Here is a 17,035-nt window from a genome sequence, read left to right on the forward strand (position 1 = left end):
TGACATTGGGCCTCAATCCATATTGTAGGCTGCAGTCCTTGACCCTCTGCAGCAGGCGCTTCAGGTCCTCTTCAGTTTCAGCAAGCAGTGTTGTGTCATCCGCATAACGCAGATTGTTGATAATTCGTCCACCAATCTTGACCCTGCATTTCTCCTCATAGAGCCCAGCCTCCCAGATAATCTGTTCTGCGTGTAATGAAATATGCAAGCCATAAAACAGAAGCAGGACATGCGCACAGAGACCTTGATAAGTCCAGCACACAAAAAAACCCATTAAATACTACTTGGCCAGCCTTGTTGATCAGACCTTACTTCCTCCTTCCTCCTCACAGTTCCCATACCCCCCAAATAGCACTGATGCATGCTGATCTGTGTAATAAAGGGAGCTGTACTTTTCCTTGATCTTCCTCAAGCCAAAGGGCAAATCCATTCCAGTTCTTCTGGCCTGAAGACAGACACACATAACCATATATGTATATGCATATATGCACAAATCTACATGCACACACATATACGTACATAAAAAAGATTTGAAGGATGAATACAGTAGAAGAAGCAGTCATTATCTCTGAGGAATGAAATAGTGAATGACTTCTTCTGTGTGCTTTTATGTACTTTCCATAATGTACATGATTGTTTATTCTGTTGGTGTTAGGAAAAGAAATAATAACCATGAAATGCCTCCCTGATTTTTTATGGTGGCATTTAAAGCAACCTGCCAAGCACCACTTGGAAAGAGGCCCTGGCACATCACCCTCCATCAAGGTGACTGCTCGGGGATGTCTCCCACGTTGACTTTCTTGATGAGGCAGCAGCCACGCAAATGTCAGCTGGGGAAGGTTCCCTGACCTGCTAATGGGTTGTGTCCTGATTCGGCCAGACCTACTTTCCTTTTAAGGGTCACACTTGTGTTTTCTTGGCTGCTGAAGTCCTGACCCTCTTCTGACAATTATTACTTCATGTCAAAAGGCTGCCTGGTTGAGCGGTCCAAATCTGACAGCAGAAGACAGAGCAGCCCCCATCAAAGTCTGGGCTATGAGGCTCCAGCTGAGGGTGAAAAGGGTCTAAGATTGCTGCACAGACAGAGCAGTCTACCTCTGTGCTCCCTCCCAGCTAGAAAGCTGAGCCCCTCTCACAGTCTGCACTTGTCACTGGATGAGCACAGGCCCCAGGTAATGGGCTCACCTTGGGGCCTGTGTCTGTGCTGAGAAAAGGTGACAAGAAAGATGGGCCTGTACTGCCAGCTGATGATCTTCAGGACAGATAATCTTAATCTCCTGCAATTTGTTCAAATAGGAAGTGGAAATAGTTTCTCTCTTCCTGTAATGAAAAACAACCTGTTTTAAACCCCAGGCTTTCAACAAGCAGAGAGAGTGAGGGAAAAGTTGTCTTCAATGCTCCTGCCATTTCCTATGGTGGCTGTTTATTAAGTGCAGACAGCATGCTCTGTGCTGCATTTAACCTTTGTAGGAGGGGTCATTTATCTATGAGGGAGACAGGGGAACCCTGAGAAAGACCAAGCGCTAAGGGACAGCCAGCAAGTCAGGGGCTCCCACTTAAGCAGCTCTCCAGGCAGAATAGGGTATAACTTCCAGGTGTATGTTCAAGTGCACCAAACATCAGTCACCTTCGAAGTTATTCCACTCATGACATCCTGGTGTGGGTCAGAGTGGAATTGTGCTCCATAACAATATCAATGGCTGCTTTTTCAGAAGACTATTGCCAGACTTCTAAGGTGCCTCTGGATGGACTTGAAAATGCGGTCTTTCAGTGAGCAGTTAGGCATAGTTACCATTGTTCCATCGTGTGGTTCGGTGCCATTGAGTCAACTCCTAAAGACCCAAGAACAGAAAATCTGAACTTGGCCCTCTCCTGTACCATCCTGACTCTCTCTGATACGTCTGAGCCCATTGTTACAGTCCTTGTGCCAGTCCATCTTATTGAGGGTCTTCTCTGACCCTCCACCCTTTCCAAGGTCTGGCTCCTTCTGACAAGATGCCCAAAGTATGTGAGACCAAGTTTCACCATCTTTGCCTTTAAGGAACACCTTAGTTGGACTTCCTTTGAGATATACCTGTTTGTTCTTTTGTCAGCCCATGGGATGTTCAGTGCTCTTCTCCAACACCACAGTTGAAAGGCATCGATTCTTCTGAGGACTCCTCAGAAGTACCAGCAACATTTAAGTCCAAGGTGTGAGTTCTAGCTCTGTGAGCACACTAGAAGTGACTTGAGAAAATGCAACTCTTTCTCAGCAGGAAGAAGACCTGGTCTCTGTCGTTATTTCACGTATGTTTAAATGAGCTTAGAATGAAGATGGCTAATGATAACAAAAGAATATCTTTTTTAAAATTTTATTAATTTTAATGAACATTTACAGAGATTTTGGATTTCCATTCATTCATTGTTGCACTATTTTCTCTACCCCCCCAGTTCGTTCCTCTCTTCCCCCCCTTGAAAGTCTGTTTTAATTGTCCCATTGCCACAGTGCTTGTCAAAACCAGTTCTGATTAATCTCCTTTGTCAGTGTGTCCTTTTCCATTCCCTATCACTCCTCCCTGAGAGAGATTTCACTCTGATTCATAAGGAAAAGGGGATGGCGTATTCTTTTAGTTACTTCTTGCTGAAAAGGGACACTGTAGGTTTCAGGGTGAAGATCTTCTGTTACTACTCTAAAGGGCCCGTTTGGCAATAGAAAACATGCAGACTATTGTGGAGATTAATTTTGGAATTAAGATGCACTGTTATCAATTGTGCTTAGCCATACATGTTCATATCCCTGAAGATGCATCATGGAATTGTTGCAGCCTAGAAGACACAAATTTAACTAACAAGTTAAAAGTACACGAGTCAAAAATTAAAAGCAACAATATTGCAAATAGAGGTTCTAATAGTGGCACAAATCAAGTTACAGAGGGAAGGTGCCGTCGAATCGCTTGCGACTCATAGCAACCCTATGTACAATAGCTCTAAACTCTACTCTGTCGTGTGCCAATCTCACTGTCTCCGACACACTCATCCCGATTTTCCCCATCACTGAATCAATCCATCTCCCAGAGGGTCTTCCCTTCCTGCACCTGCCCTCCATCTTCCCAAGCATTATGTCCCTCTCCAAGGACGTAGTTCTTAAAATAAAAGGCTTATAGACTAGCACTTTGTCAATTATAGTATAAAGGTTAGGAACCACAAGATGTAGAGGCTCAACTATGTCATTTATTGTTCTTAAGTCCTGGACCAAATTCCATCTACCACTGGGTTGTTTTATAGCTTGGAAGTCTGCATGCAAGGCAGAAATGAAGTAAGGAACTGCTTATGAGGTTTTCCGTCAATTCCAACCACTAAGAAATAGTGAGAAGAGTTGGGACCTCAAAAGGCAACAAAAGAATCTCTGATGACACAACAATTAATCACTCAATTGCTAACCAAAAGGTTGATAGTTCAAACCCACTCAGTGACTCTGTGGGGACAAGACCTGGCAATCTGCCTTCATAAAGATTGCTGCTAAGAACAGTTGATGGTTCAGTTCTCCTGTGTCACACATGGGGTCACAGCGAGATAGAATTTATGTGTAGCACCTAACAACAACAACAGTCCTGAACTGGTGCCCTCCTGGTACAGCCTACCCCTCCAGATGCCAGCATCACTTCTTGCCTTGACTGCTAAGGACTGAACACGAATTTAATTCAAGATATGTTGAAGTCCTAACCTAAGAATATGACCTTGCTTGAAAACCAGAGCCTTTGAGGATGTTTGTAGTTAATATGACATCACAATGGAGTGGTGCAGGGCCTAATCCCGTCTGAGTCATGTTCTCATAAAAGAGAGAAAGAGAGGGAGATCTGCCATCCCAAGATGCAATGATGAGCTGGGGAATGCTTGAGGCCACCAGAAGCTGGCCAGGAAAAACAGACTCATCCTTTGGAGAGTTAGAGAGGATGAGGATGGCCTGGCCAACATCCTGAATTCTACTTTCTAGCCTTCAGAACCACAAGAGAATACATTTCTGTTGTTATAAACCATCTGAAAACACCTTTTTGTTGTTGTTGTGTATTGTTAAGTCGTAACTGACCCATAAATGTCCCTCTGGTGGGTTTTCAGAGGCAATTAAAGGCACAAGAGGAGTTTGCCTAGCCTTCTCCTGCAGAGCAGCTAGTGGACTTGAACTGTGTGCCTTCAGGATTGCAGTGCAGCTTCTTGCCACTAGTTGGGCAGTTCTAACCTACCCGGTGACTTTGCAGCTGAAAAGGACATGCCCAGCTACTTCTGTAAAGATTACAGCCTTGGAAATTCTAAGGGACCAATTCTACTCTGTCATACTGGGTTTGCTATGAGTTAGAATTGACCCAACAGCATCAACAACAGAAGCCACCCAATGTGTGGTATTTCGATGTGGCAGCTCCAGACAATAAAGTGGTGTAAACGGCAACTCCGCTTACCTTCAGTCTTGTCTTGTGGGACCCTATGTTCTTTTAGAGTTGCATTTTGCCTTCAATCATCTTATCTTGCCCTTCTGACCTTGTGTCTCCTTACCCTAGGTTGATCCCCAGGGTGTTCTATCCTGGGTTATAATTACCAACCTCTGCTCATTGGCTGCCCTCTTAAGGAGCTGGAGTTTGAAACTTGGAGGTACCCAAGTGGGAAGAAGTGCTGGAAAGGAAGAGGCTCTAGAAGTGGACACAAGAACCCTAGGGTCCTGCACACACCAATTCCTCTGACCGCCCTGGATGTGGAGCATCGTGGGTGGTCATCAGGTCTCCTTCCAGCTTGCCGTTTCAGCCCCACATCTCTGTGCTTTTGGGAGTGACCTCTAATGCAATCAGTATGCTCCTTTGTTCTCCTGTGTATGAAATTACTTGATGCAGGACAAACACTGGCCTTGTGTGCTAGATTCTCCACTCCATACAGTCCACGAACGGTAGTGCTGGTGGGAGAATTAGACTGTACACCAAGACCCTACTGAGCTTGTCTATTTTCCATGTCCTTCATAAGATGTAGGTGTCATGATTACAAATATCTCCTGTTCACCCTCCTCCAAGCCCCTGCCTTCTTCAACTTTCTGTGGTTTAGAAGCAGAAACCACTGAAAGAAGTGGAAGAAAGGAGGGTCCCAAGCCAAGACCCTGCTCATCATGGTTATGGATCACAACCCACTCCTCAAAGTCACTTGGGGATTTAAAAACATGGATGCACAGCATCTCCCTCAGTTTTATTAATTTTACTTTTAAGCTCCAAACCCCCAAAACTCATTACCGTTGAGTTGAGTTCAACTCACAGCACCCCCCATCAGGATTCTGAGGCTGTAAATCTTTATGAGGCAAATGCCTATCTTTCTCAGGAGCAGCTGGTGGGTGTGGAGCATCAGCCTTGGGTAATTCTGTTGGACATCTAAGGGTAAGAACTATTGATTTGCAGTCTTGAATGCACAGTTTAATCAACTAGGGAACTTTAAAGGAGCCCTAGTGGTGCAACTGTTAAGTGTTCATCTGTTAACTGAAATGTTGGTGGTTCGAACCCCCCCAGCAACTCCATGGGAGGAAAAACCTGCACATCTAGTCCCATGAAGATTTCAGCCTAGAAAACCCTAAGAGGCAATTCTACCTTGTGACATGGGGTTGATATTAACCAAAATTTACTTCTCTGGCATACAATAACATCCACCAAACCACATCCTTTGGCTGTGAGGTTGATTCTGACTCCTAGTAACCATATAGGACAGAATAGAGCTACCCTGTAAGGACATCAGGGATGTAATCTTTATAGAAGCTGACTGCTACATCTACATCTCACCTCAGTGGAGCAGCTGGTAGGTTCAAACTTCTGACCCATTTAGCTGCCGAGCACTTATCCCTCTGCCACCAGGACTCCTTCTGAGAGAGCTCTGCTTTAGTTTGAAACAAAGATATCAGCTTCCGGTAATCTGCCAGGGCCTTGATACTTTCAGGGACCCACAAAATCATTTTAGCTTATTTTTAAAAATCATATTGCATTTTCATTAGTTACAATTGTTTACTGTTACTAATCACAATGAAAAGAAATTCTTTGAAAGTCAAAAGGGGAAAGCCCTGAAATTTTATGTTAAAGAAAATGTGACCATATGTAATACTATGGTTCTGTTTATAACAACACATTCATAAATTACAATTTTTAATATTTTTTCCTGGAAAAAGGGCTTGTGAAGGTCATCGTGAGGCCCCACTGTCTGTTCTCTCTTCCTACACTCCCAGCAGCCCTGAGTGAGTGTGTGAAGCACACAGATGGTTAACAGTCATGAAGAAAATCACCTGCATTGTGAAGAGAGGAAGGTGCAAGTTGAAATTTCATGAAGTAAATCCCACTGAGAGTGGGCACTAATCTCGGAAGGTGTGAAAGATGTGGGCTCTCAGGCTGAAAAATAAAGAACGGAAGCAAGATTGAGGAAAAAATCTAAAAATAGAAATGTACATCTAGGTTTAACTAATAACTAAAAATTAGCATTTCAAATCTACCCCATGGTACTGCAGAAAGAAGACCTGGTGGTCTAGCTCTGTAAAGACTGTTATTTTATGCCAGCAAGTCAGAATTTATGGATTGTGGAGGTCGTAAATGACATGAGAGGAGACTGTCCATCTTCTGGAGGAGTGGCTGGTGAACAGACCTTCAGGTTAGCCTTGCACCTCCTTATGTCTAATGCCATCAGATTATAAAGATTGTTGTGGTTATGTGCTATTGAGTTGACTACAAATCATAGCGACCCTATGAACAATGGCTCTGAATCTTGCCATACCCTGCGCCAACCTCATTGTCTCAGACACACATGACAATTTCCCAGTCACTGTGTCAATCCATTTCATCCCTCATCTTTCTCTCCTGTGCTGACTCTCTACCCTTCCAAGTATTTTGTCCTTCTCCAAGGATTAGCCCCTTCTGGCCCAAAGCATGTGAAACATAGTCTCAAAATCCTTGCCTCCAAGGAACAACCTGCTTTCCCTTTCTCCGGGACAGACCTATTTTTTTAATACCACAACTCAAAGGCATATTTTTTTTTCTTCTATTCATTGTTCAGCTCACAGATGCACAGCAAGCAATTGAGAAGACCATGCTCAGATCAGGTGCATGTTAGTCTCTAGACTGACCTTGTTGTTCTTTAGCATTCTGGAGAGGTCCCTGGGCTAATTGGCAGCATCATGAAAGACATTGAAAAGATTGGGATTGTTAACAGTTTCCGTTTGTTTGGCTCCACAACCAACACTCTTGGTACCAGCAGCCAGGAAATGAAAAGACAAATTGTATTGGGGAAAGTCTGATGTCAGGGACCTCTCCAAAGTACTGAAGAGCAATGATGTCAGTCGGGAGACTAAGGTGTGACTGATCCAGGCCATAGTCTTTGCAATTACTTGCTATGCATAGGAAACCTGACCTTCCTGTGGGTTTTGAGAGACAGTTAATTGCATGGGAGAAGATTGCCCATCCTTCTCCCATAGAGCAGCTGGTGGCCTCGAACTTCATGCCATCGGGATTCCAGTGCAGCTTCTTGTCTCTAGGCCACCAGAGCTCCTTGCCATAGTCTTGCAATTACTTGCTATGCATCAGAAAGCTGGACAATGACTAGGGATGATAGAAAAAGAATTGATGCCTTTGAGCTGTGGTGCTAGAGAAGAGTATTGAATATACCATGGATTGCTAGGAGAACAACCAGATTGGTCCTAGAGAGGGTGAAACCAGACTGCTCCTTGGACACAAGGGTTCTGAAGCTTCATCTGACATACTTTGGGCATGTTGCAGAGAGGGACCAGTCCTTGGAGAGGGACAGCATGTTTGGGAGGGTGGAGAGACAGTGCAAGAGAGGAAGACCCTTGATGACATGGATTGATTAAGTGAGTGGGGTAATGGGGGTATGTGTGTCAGAGACAATAAGGTTGATACAGGATAGAGCAGGGTTTAGGGCTGTTGTACATAGGGTTGCTATGATTTGCAGCCGACTTGATGGCACATAACAACAACAACAAATGCCAAGGGTGTCAACTATGAACCAAAACAAGATGAAATAACCCCAATCTTTTCTCCATCTATCATGATTCTGCCTGTTGGATTAGTGGTGGAAATTTTTGTTTTCTCAATGTTGAGATGCAATCCAGATTGAAGACTGTTGTCCTTGATTTTCCAGAAAATACTTCAGGTCCTCCTCAGTTTCAGCAAGGTTGTACCATCTTCATAGGGCAGGTTGTTGAAGAGTCTTCCTCTGATCTGTAAAGATTAGTCCTTGAAAGCCACATGAATCACAATTGTATGGAAACACATGGGGCTCCTAGAATTGGGATGGATTCCACAGCACTGGGTTTGGTTTGGGGCTTTAGTAGAACGGTCAGAGTATCTGTCTGTCTCTTCTTACCTTTCTTTTCTTGACAAGAGACCACCTTAACAAGGCTTATTCAATTTGAAACAGGAGAATTTAGGATCGATGCTAGCTAAAACCCTCCAGCGCAGGGCTTGGTCTCTGGTGAATTGAGCCAGGTGCCCCAGGTTAATGGTTAAGGACATATTCCCTGTCAAATGTGTGCAGGTGAAGATCAGCACCTGAGACTGCGTGTCCCTGTAAGGCCTGTGCCTGGCTGCCTCTCTAACCCTAGTTCCCTGGGTCAGCATGGCCTCTCCTGTCCCAGAAGTAAATGAAGAGGCCTGTGACTGTCCTTCTAGGCATAGATTGATGCGGGAGCTGGATTGGATGTGGTGACTTTGTGAGGTCATTTCTCATGATCAAGAGTAGTCTTCTTGGGAAAGCAAGACAGGACGCTGGCCTTTGGCTCATTTAAAAGGAATTGAGACTTAAAAGCAAGCTGACTATAAAGTATTTCCTGGAAACCCAGAGAAAGTGACCCGAGCTGACCATTCCAAGCTTGCATTGCTAAGGCTGTCACTGGGGAGAAGAGCTCTAAGAAGCCAGCGTTCAGATCCTCCCCAGGAGACCTGGCCCAAGAGTCGCGCTGCGCCTTTAAGCCTTAATTGAGGAAGCTTGTGTGGTGGGAGCAGTGTGGGCGTGGGTGGAGAGGCGGCACGTGTGCTCCGCTCCAGAAAGCAGCACAAAGCACGTTCTATTTATACTGGTAAGAATAAAGAGCATTTCACACATGTTTTCAGGACATGTGCACCAGCTTTTATGGCGATCGGGTGGGTACCGTGGGGTAGGGTGAGAAGCTAAGCCCTGGGGGGGGGGGGGTTGCAGGACTCAGTGCTGGGTACCTGCTAAGGACCTGACAGCTTTGGGAGTTCCGGCTTTTTCACACCGCAGCGACTTTGTTCCTTAGACAAGCCTGGAAAGGGGGTGTGTGTGCTGGCATTTTCAAGCCAACTGTTAGGATGCAACCTGGGGCCCTGTGAGCTGTTATTAAATGTTATTATGTGATGGCACGTGGTGATTAGCCAAGCTACATCCCTTGTTTGCACCTCCTACGGCTCTCAACCCCCACAACGCCTGCAAGGGGGTATTTGAGATCAGTGCAGGCAGGGCACAGGCTAGCACTGAAGAGTTTAGGATTGTACTCAATAGCCACTCGCAATCCAGAAACACCTGCAACCCACACGTCTGCCGCTGGGATGTCCCCAAGTCCCTCTTTTGATGAGGGAAGGCTCTCTCCCTTTCTTGAACACTCAGTAACACACCTGAAGCCCTCTTTACACTCACTAGCAAGAAGACCACAGCTCTTCCCACTCACCCAGAGCCACTTCCGGATGGATAATTGGGGGGTTGTCCAGTTCGGCTTCTTTATTGTCCACGTTGAGGCCAGTTTCGACCCTTTTGCCTGGAGCCTGCCTGCCAGCTGCTCCCTGAGCCCCGAACTTTAACCCACCACCCCCTTCGTCCCCTGAAACACGTTTTAGTCAAGGCCTCAGTGCTAGTTGGGGCCAGCAGGGATGGATTAAGTGCAGGACTGAAGGGCAACAACTGAAAATGTGTTCCTCCTGAAGAGCCCCCGCCAGCCCTGAATTTCCTCTCTGGCTGTTTTATTCTTGAGGTCCCACCAGACTCTCCTCTTCCTTCCAAGACCTTGTCCTTCCACACACCAGGGGGGAAATGCAAGCTTTTCTGTTTGGCTTGCTGTTGCTTTATTATGTATGCATACTGTACTTTGGTTAAACTCATTGCCCATTGGTAGTACAAAGGACTGCTTACTGGAAGATTAGAGGTTCAAGCCTGTTAATGTAAACACCTGCCTGCTCAGAGGCACCAAGGAAGAAGCGTTGGTTAATCTATTTCCAAAACCTCAGCGATTTACAGCTCTACAGAGCACAGGCCCCTCTGCACAGTCACCGCAGCCTGTTCACACCCGCCACCCCCAGCTCACCATGGATAATGACATCGCTGGGCTTGTGGTCCACAGTGGCTCTGGCATGTGCAAGACCGGCTTCGAGGGCGATGACGCCTCTCTGGGCTGTCTTCCCCTTCATCGTGGGGCGCCCTGGGCACCAGGGCATGATGGTGGGCAATGGCCAGAAGGACTCCTACATGGGGGACAAAGCCCAGAGCGAGAGAGGCATCCTGACCCTCAAGTACCCCATTGAGCATGGCATTGTCACCAACTGGGGCAACGTGGAGATCTGGCACCACACCTTCTACAACAAGCTGCGTGTGGCCCCTAAAGAGAACCCTGTGCTACTGACGGAGGCCCCCCAGAACCCGAAGGCTAACCGGGACAAGGTGACCCAGATCATGTTCGAGACCTTCAACACCCCTGCCATGTATGTCACCATCCAGGCTGTGCTATCCTTTGCCTCTGGCTGGATTGCTGGCTTCGTGATGGATTCTGGTGATGGGGTCACGCATACTGTGCCCATCTACCTACAAGGGGTATGCCCTGCCACATGCCATCCTGCATCTGGACCTGGCTGGCCGGGACCTGATGGACTACCTCATGAAGATCCTCACTGAGCAAGGCTACAGCTTCACCACCACAGCTGAGTGGGGAATTGTGCATAACATCAAGGAGAAACTCTGTTAAATTGCCCTGGATTTTGAGCAGGAGTGTCCACGGTGGCTTCCTCGTCCTCTTTGGAGAAGAGCTATGAGCTGCCCGACGGGCAGGTTATTACCATTGGCAATGAGCGTTTCTGCTGCCCCAAGGCAGTCTTCCAGCCCTCCTTCCTGGCATCCATGAAACTACCTTCAGCTCCATCATGAAGTGTGATGTTGACATCTGCAAGGACCTCTATGTCAACATGGTGCTGTCCAGCGGGACCACCATGTACCCAGGCATCACGATAGGATGCAGGAGGAGATTGCAGCTCTGGCCCCCAGCACGATGTAGGTCAAGATCATTGCTGTCTCTGAGCACATACTCCGTGTGGATCGGCGGCTCCATCCTGGCCTCCCTGTCTGCCTTCCTGCAGGTGTGGATCAGCAAACAGGAGTACGATGAGTCTGGGCCTTCCTTCGTCCACCACAAATGCTTCTGGGAGGACTGTTCAGTTGTGTTGTGTTACACCCTTTCTTGACAACCCCCACCTCCACCCCAAACCTAATTTGGGCAGAAAAAAAAAAAGATGAGAATTGGTGTGGCTTTGTTACTTTTTTGTTTCTTTTTTAAAATTTTAATTTTTTTATTTATTTTTTTTGCTTGACTCAGGATTTATAAACTGGGATGATTGGTGTGAAGCAAGAATCCCCCCAGTTCTCCATTGTGGCCCAGGACTTTGTACATTCTTCTTCTCCTTCTCCTTCTTTCTTTCTTTCTGTCTGTCTGTCTGTCTTTTCTTTTCTCTTCTTTCATCATTCCAAATAATCACAACATGATGATTTGACAGGAAGCTCCTGTCTTACCAAAAGCCTCACCCTTGCCCTAAGCAGAAGAGCCCGGTCCCCCACCTGGGGCCACACATGGACAGCAGTGGCAGGCAGGCAGCATTGCTTTTGTGTAAATTTTACTTAATCCAATTATTTTTGTTGTTAAAAAAAATCTTCCACCTTAATATTTGTTCTTTAGTTTTTGTTTTCAGTAGTCAGCCATTGGAGGCCCTACTTTTTTGGGGCCCTTGCCCTTCCCCCCAACTCTAGAAATATGAAGGCTTTTGGTTGGTCTCCCTGGGGTGGCTAAGATGTGGAGGCTGCCAGGGCTTTACCTGTACATTGACTTGAGACTACTGGAATAAAAGTACACACCTTAAAAAAAAATCCAACTCAAAGAACAACACACACACACACACACCCCAAAACAACAAACTCTATAGAACACAAATCTACTCCAACACACATGATCACCATGAGTTAGAATGGGCTCTATGAGCTGGTAGATACTTCTTGGTGGTGTTACATATGGTCTAGTTGACATTCATAGATGCCCCTATAGTGTAGGATAATACTGCCTATTTTTCTCCCTAGGAGCAGCTGGTGGATTCAAATGGCCTGTCTTTGGGTTTGTAGTGCAACTCTTCACCACTAAGTCACCAGAGCTCCCTGGCTCCCATGTGTGTGTGTATATGTGTGTGTGTGTATAATGTATACATAATCTGTATCATTTATATATTGCTGTATGCTTATACATGCACACACATTTGTGTTACACTCTTTTTTTCCTGGATTATATCTTGTTTATGGGAGTTGGGAAGGCACATTCATTTAAACCAAAAAAACTCTTTAAAGGTGTTTTTGTTTGTTTGTTTGTTTTGGTGGGTTTTTGAACTTGTTTCTAAAAGCAAAGAGCACTAAAGTGGAGCTCAATTTTATCACCCACGTAGAAGTCCCAGGTGTGTCTTTGGCTTCTGTGTTGAATAGCAGTTCTTTCTGTCATTTCACAGGCAAAAAGTTGAAAATGATTCTGAACTCTGTCCTGAAACAGACTCATAGGGTGCAGGTAAGGACCTGTGGGTGCATGTGGTGTGTGGGCTCCTGCCTCTGGCCCCTTGGCCGTGTGTCCATTTGCTGGGCAAGTTCCTGGTGACTACTCTGATCCATAGACTTCATCTCTGCTGATCTATGCGAGGCTCCTCCCTTAGAGAGGTTCTGCTTTGGGTTGGAATCTGGTCACCAAATCTAGGCAGGGACACTGTCTCTAGTCATTTATGACTCATTTTCTCATTCCAGATGAGGTCGCATCTGGCTTGGAACTCCAGTAAAGACCTGGAGGTTGTCCTCCCATGTCCTGTCTGAAGTTTCAGGAAGGGCCAAAACCTCAGGAGCTGCAGTGGCTCTGTCTGATTCAGGCCAGGCTGGGAGATGCACCATGATCTGTTGTCTCATGAGCATATACACGCATGGGCACACACAGGCATACTGCCGTGACCTACCCTCCACAGTCATGATCACCCACATGGATGGAGAACTGTGTGCCAACCAATCCATCTTCAGAAGGAGAGTTACTGACATGTATTCTGTACATGCTGATGGCCATTAGGTAAACAGGGTTATGACAGAGTAAATGTGCACATAGACTTTATGGGAAGAATATGCGGCATGAAGATATCAGAAAAGCAGAAGACTTTGAGCTAGGATTTTAGACTTTGATTTCTAGACTTTGAGCTAAGATTTTTTTGTTAAGTGCTGTAGTTAGGGTCTGACTCGTAGTGATCCCACATAAAATAGGACAAAATCCTGTGTGATTCTGCATTGTCTTGATTGCTGAGCTTGAGCCCATTGTCAGCCACTGTCAGTCCATCCCGTTGAGCGTCTTCTTGTTTTGAGGTAATCAGTAGAGAGGTACGCTGCGATCCAAAAGTGGTACCTCTCTGGAGGTTCAGACACACCAGGGACTCTGTGGGAGAAAGAGGGTCTGTCTCCTCCTGTGAGATTTACTGCCTCCAAAAATCCACTAGAGGGGCAGCTGTAAGTCAGTTCTGACTGTACAGCAATGAGCTGAGCTACTTTACCAAACAGGATGCCTATTTTAGTCTGAGTTATCTAGAGAAGCAAAACTAGTGAAGCAAAATCAGTTCATAAATGCATTCACATATATTTTTATATTCATTCACACACACATGTATGTAGATACAAATACACATATTAAAGTATATATATAGACACATATCTATATAGGGAGCTCTGGTGGCTTAGTGATAAGTAGTTGTGCTAACTCAAAGGCACGCGGTAGCTGCTCTTTGGGGAAAAATAGTCTCTTCCTGTGCACTTAACTGCCTCTGAAAACTCACTGGAGGGTCAGCTATGAATTGGTTCTGACTCAATGGTACATAATAACATACCTCTACACAGACACTCTCATCCACGGCTCTAAAGCCTGTCTTTAATTGTTTTTGGTGAAACATTCTTCGAGGTCATATAGCCCTGGTGTGTCCATTTGCCATACAGAGGCAACTTGTGGTCGCTGTGAAGCTGAACACTGTGACACTGACGTGTCAAATGTGATAATGGTTACCCATGGTGGACAGTGTTTGGTGGCACTCCCTGGCTAAAACAAGCTTGGAAGCAGGAGTGGCATCCACTTCTGTAAATAGCTTGTCTTGGGAAACCCTACGAATGTGGAGAAAGGATGAAAGTCACGCAACTGTTGAGGACTTTCGTTCATAGGGTCGCTATGAGTCACCTATGACTCAACGGCACTTAATAACAACGACATACACACATATACATGACAGGAAATTTGGAGGACAGCTGCCTGGCCAACTGATGAGAAGAGAGTCACATTTGTTCGCATTCCCAAGGAAGGTGACCCAACAGAATGTGGAAATTACCAAGCAATAAAATATTCAAGAAAAACACTGCTGTGAGCTCTGGTGGCCTAGTGGATAGAAGCTGCACTGCAATCCCAGAGGTACATGGCTCAAATCCACTAGATGCTCTGCTGGAAAAGGAGGGGCAATCTCCTCCTGTTATCAGTCAGATCCAATTTGGCAGTTGTTGTGGTTGTTGTTATTTACCGCAAGTCTCTTGTGACTCATAGCAACCCTATGTACAACAGCCCTAAATCCTGCTCTAACCTGTGCCAATCACAGTCTCTGACACACCCATCCTGATTACCCCAGTCACTGAATCAATCCACCAAGCCACCTCCTAGAGGGCCTTCCCCTCCTCTGCCTGCCCTCCACCCTCCCAAGCATGATGTCCTTCTCCAAGGACTGGTCTCTCCTTACAACATGTCCAAAATATGTCAGATGAAGCATTTTTTTTATGTGTCTTTTGTCCATCTGAATAGCTTCTGTATATGAAAAGAGATCTTTTTTTGAGGAATTTGCTCACTAGCTTACAGAGGCTGGTAAGTCCCAGGTTCATATCTTGTAGCTGTGGAGAATGGCAAATCCAAGGTAAGACAGGAACCAGAGAGTTGATGATCCAGATGCCATCTCTCTGGGACTGTCTCAGATGTTCCAAGCAGGTCACACCCATGATGAAACACTCCTTAGATTGATTTGTTGATCACAGCAAATATCATTAAGGGAATGACTATATCAAAACTCACCAAGGGAATGATCACATCACAATTAGCAAACCAGAGCATATGCAGCCAATCTGATAAACAACCTTAACCATCTCAGTGTCCCTCTCCATGGAGAAAGTGGGATTTGGATAAAACACAAAGAAAGTATGATATTTAAGATCAAAGGGGAAATAATGAGAGATTAGTAAGAGAGTGAGAAACTCTGATGAGAGACGATCTGACTGACTAGAGGGGTGGAAATGTTGGAGAGAACAATGATAGTTCTAATATATGTGGAAAAGGTGCAATTGGATTAAAGAGGGTCTGAAAATGGATGTATTTGGACACAGGATTAGCATTAGGAGCCCTGTACAACAGTGACAGGAAGACGAAGGAAAAGAACGACTATTGGCACATACTTAATTTTCAGGATTTTAAGTCAGGTGCTTTATATGTATTTCACCTTTAACACAGTCCTGTAAGGTAAGCAATTATTTCTGTAAATGAGGCAATTGAGGCTCAGAGAGGTACTATAATGGTCTCAGGTTTATATAACTGACTCATCCAATCTTCAAACTCAGGTCTCCCTAATTCTAAAATTCCTGTTTGTTCCCCCTCATCATGCTGTCAGCAAGAAAATCTCCAGACTAAAATTAATTTTTACAAAGATTAATCTCTCTGTAGTGAAGTCACAAATTGGGGATGGGGTTCAGGGGACTTACTATTGAAATAAACAAGTGCAAGATGAATGTACAGGATAAGATGAATTTGGAACATCTTTTCACACTAAAAAGCTATCATAATGGACACAGCAAAGAGACTACTACTGTTGGGCCAAGATGCGACAATTCAAGCATCAGCAGGGCAATGAAGAGGAATGATGGGCTGTGATGGATTAAATTGCATCAGATAGATTGAAACACAAATCTTTAAAAAGACTTGTCATTTTTCAGACTGTGAGGGAAGCAATTCACTTTTTAGGAAACTAATGCAATGAATTTAGGCACAGCCTGAGGGTACAAGACTACCATCATTTCAGACACCATTCACAAGTTTTGGTTTTTGAAGGGCCACCTTCATTTCAGATTAACTGACTGCAAATTCGGGATTCCTAATCCATCAGTATTGGAGGAAGACTCATCAACAGCTCTGTATTATGGAGATGACATAACCCTGCTCGTTGAAAATGAGGAGGACCTGAAGCTCTTGTGACAGAAGGTTCAAGGACTGCAGTTTTCAATATGGATTGAAGTGCAACATCAAGAAAACAAAGATTAGCACCACTGGGCCGATTTGTGGCATCGTTATTGATGGTGAAGAGATTGAGATTGTTAACAGCTTTAGTTTGCTTGACTCCACAATCAACACTCTTGGTACCAGCAGCCAAGAAATTAAAAGACAAATTGCATTGGGAAAGTCTACTGTCAGAGACTTCTCCAAAATACTTAAGAGCAATAGTGTCACTCTGGAGACTAAGGTGCACGTGATTCAGGCCATAGTCTTTGCAATTATTTGCTATGCATCAGAAAGCTGGACAATGACTAGGGATGATCGAAGGAGAATTGATGCCTTTGAGCTATGGTGCTGGAGAAGAGTGTTGAATATACCATGGACTGCTAGGAGAACAAGCAGGTGTGTCCTAGAGAGGGTGAAACCAGGCTGCTTCTTGGAGGCAAGGATTCTGAAGCTTTGTCTGACATACTT

General features: G+C 45.1%; 1 pseudogene; it reads left to right on the plus strand.

Annotated features, from left to right (window-relative positions):
• The first annotated feature begins 9,113 nt into the window (after window positions 1-9,113).
• Window positions 9,114-11,462, plus strand: LOC102868401 (annotated as a pseudogene).
• The last annotated feature ends 5,573 nt before the right edge of the window (window positions 11,463-17,035 follow it).

The sequence above is a fragment of the Elephantulus edwardii genome, unplaced genomic scaffold (genome assembly GCF_000299155.1).
Source record: "Elephantulus edwardii isolate Elephantulus edwardi_28Jun2011 unplaced genomic scaffold, EleEdw1.0 scaffold00105, whole genome shotgun sequence".
NCBI classification, from domain to species: Eukaryota; Metazoa; Chordata; class Mammalia; order Macroscelidea; family Macroscelididae; genus Elephantulus; species Elephantulus edwardii.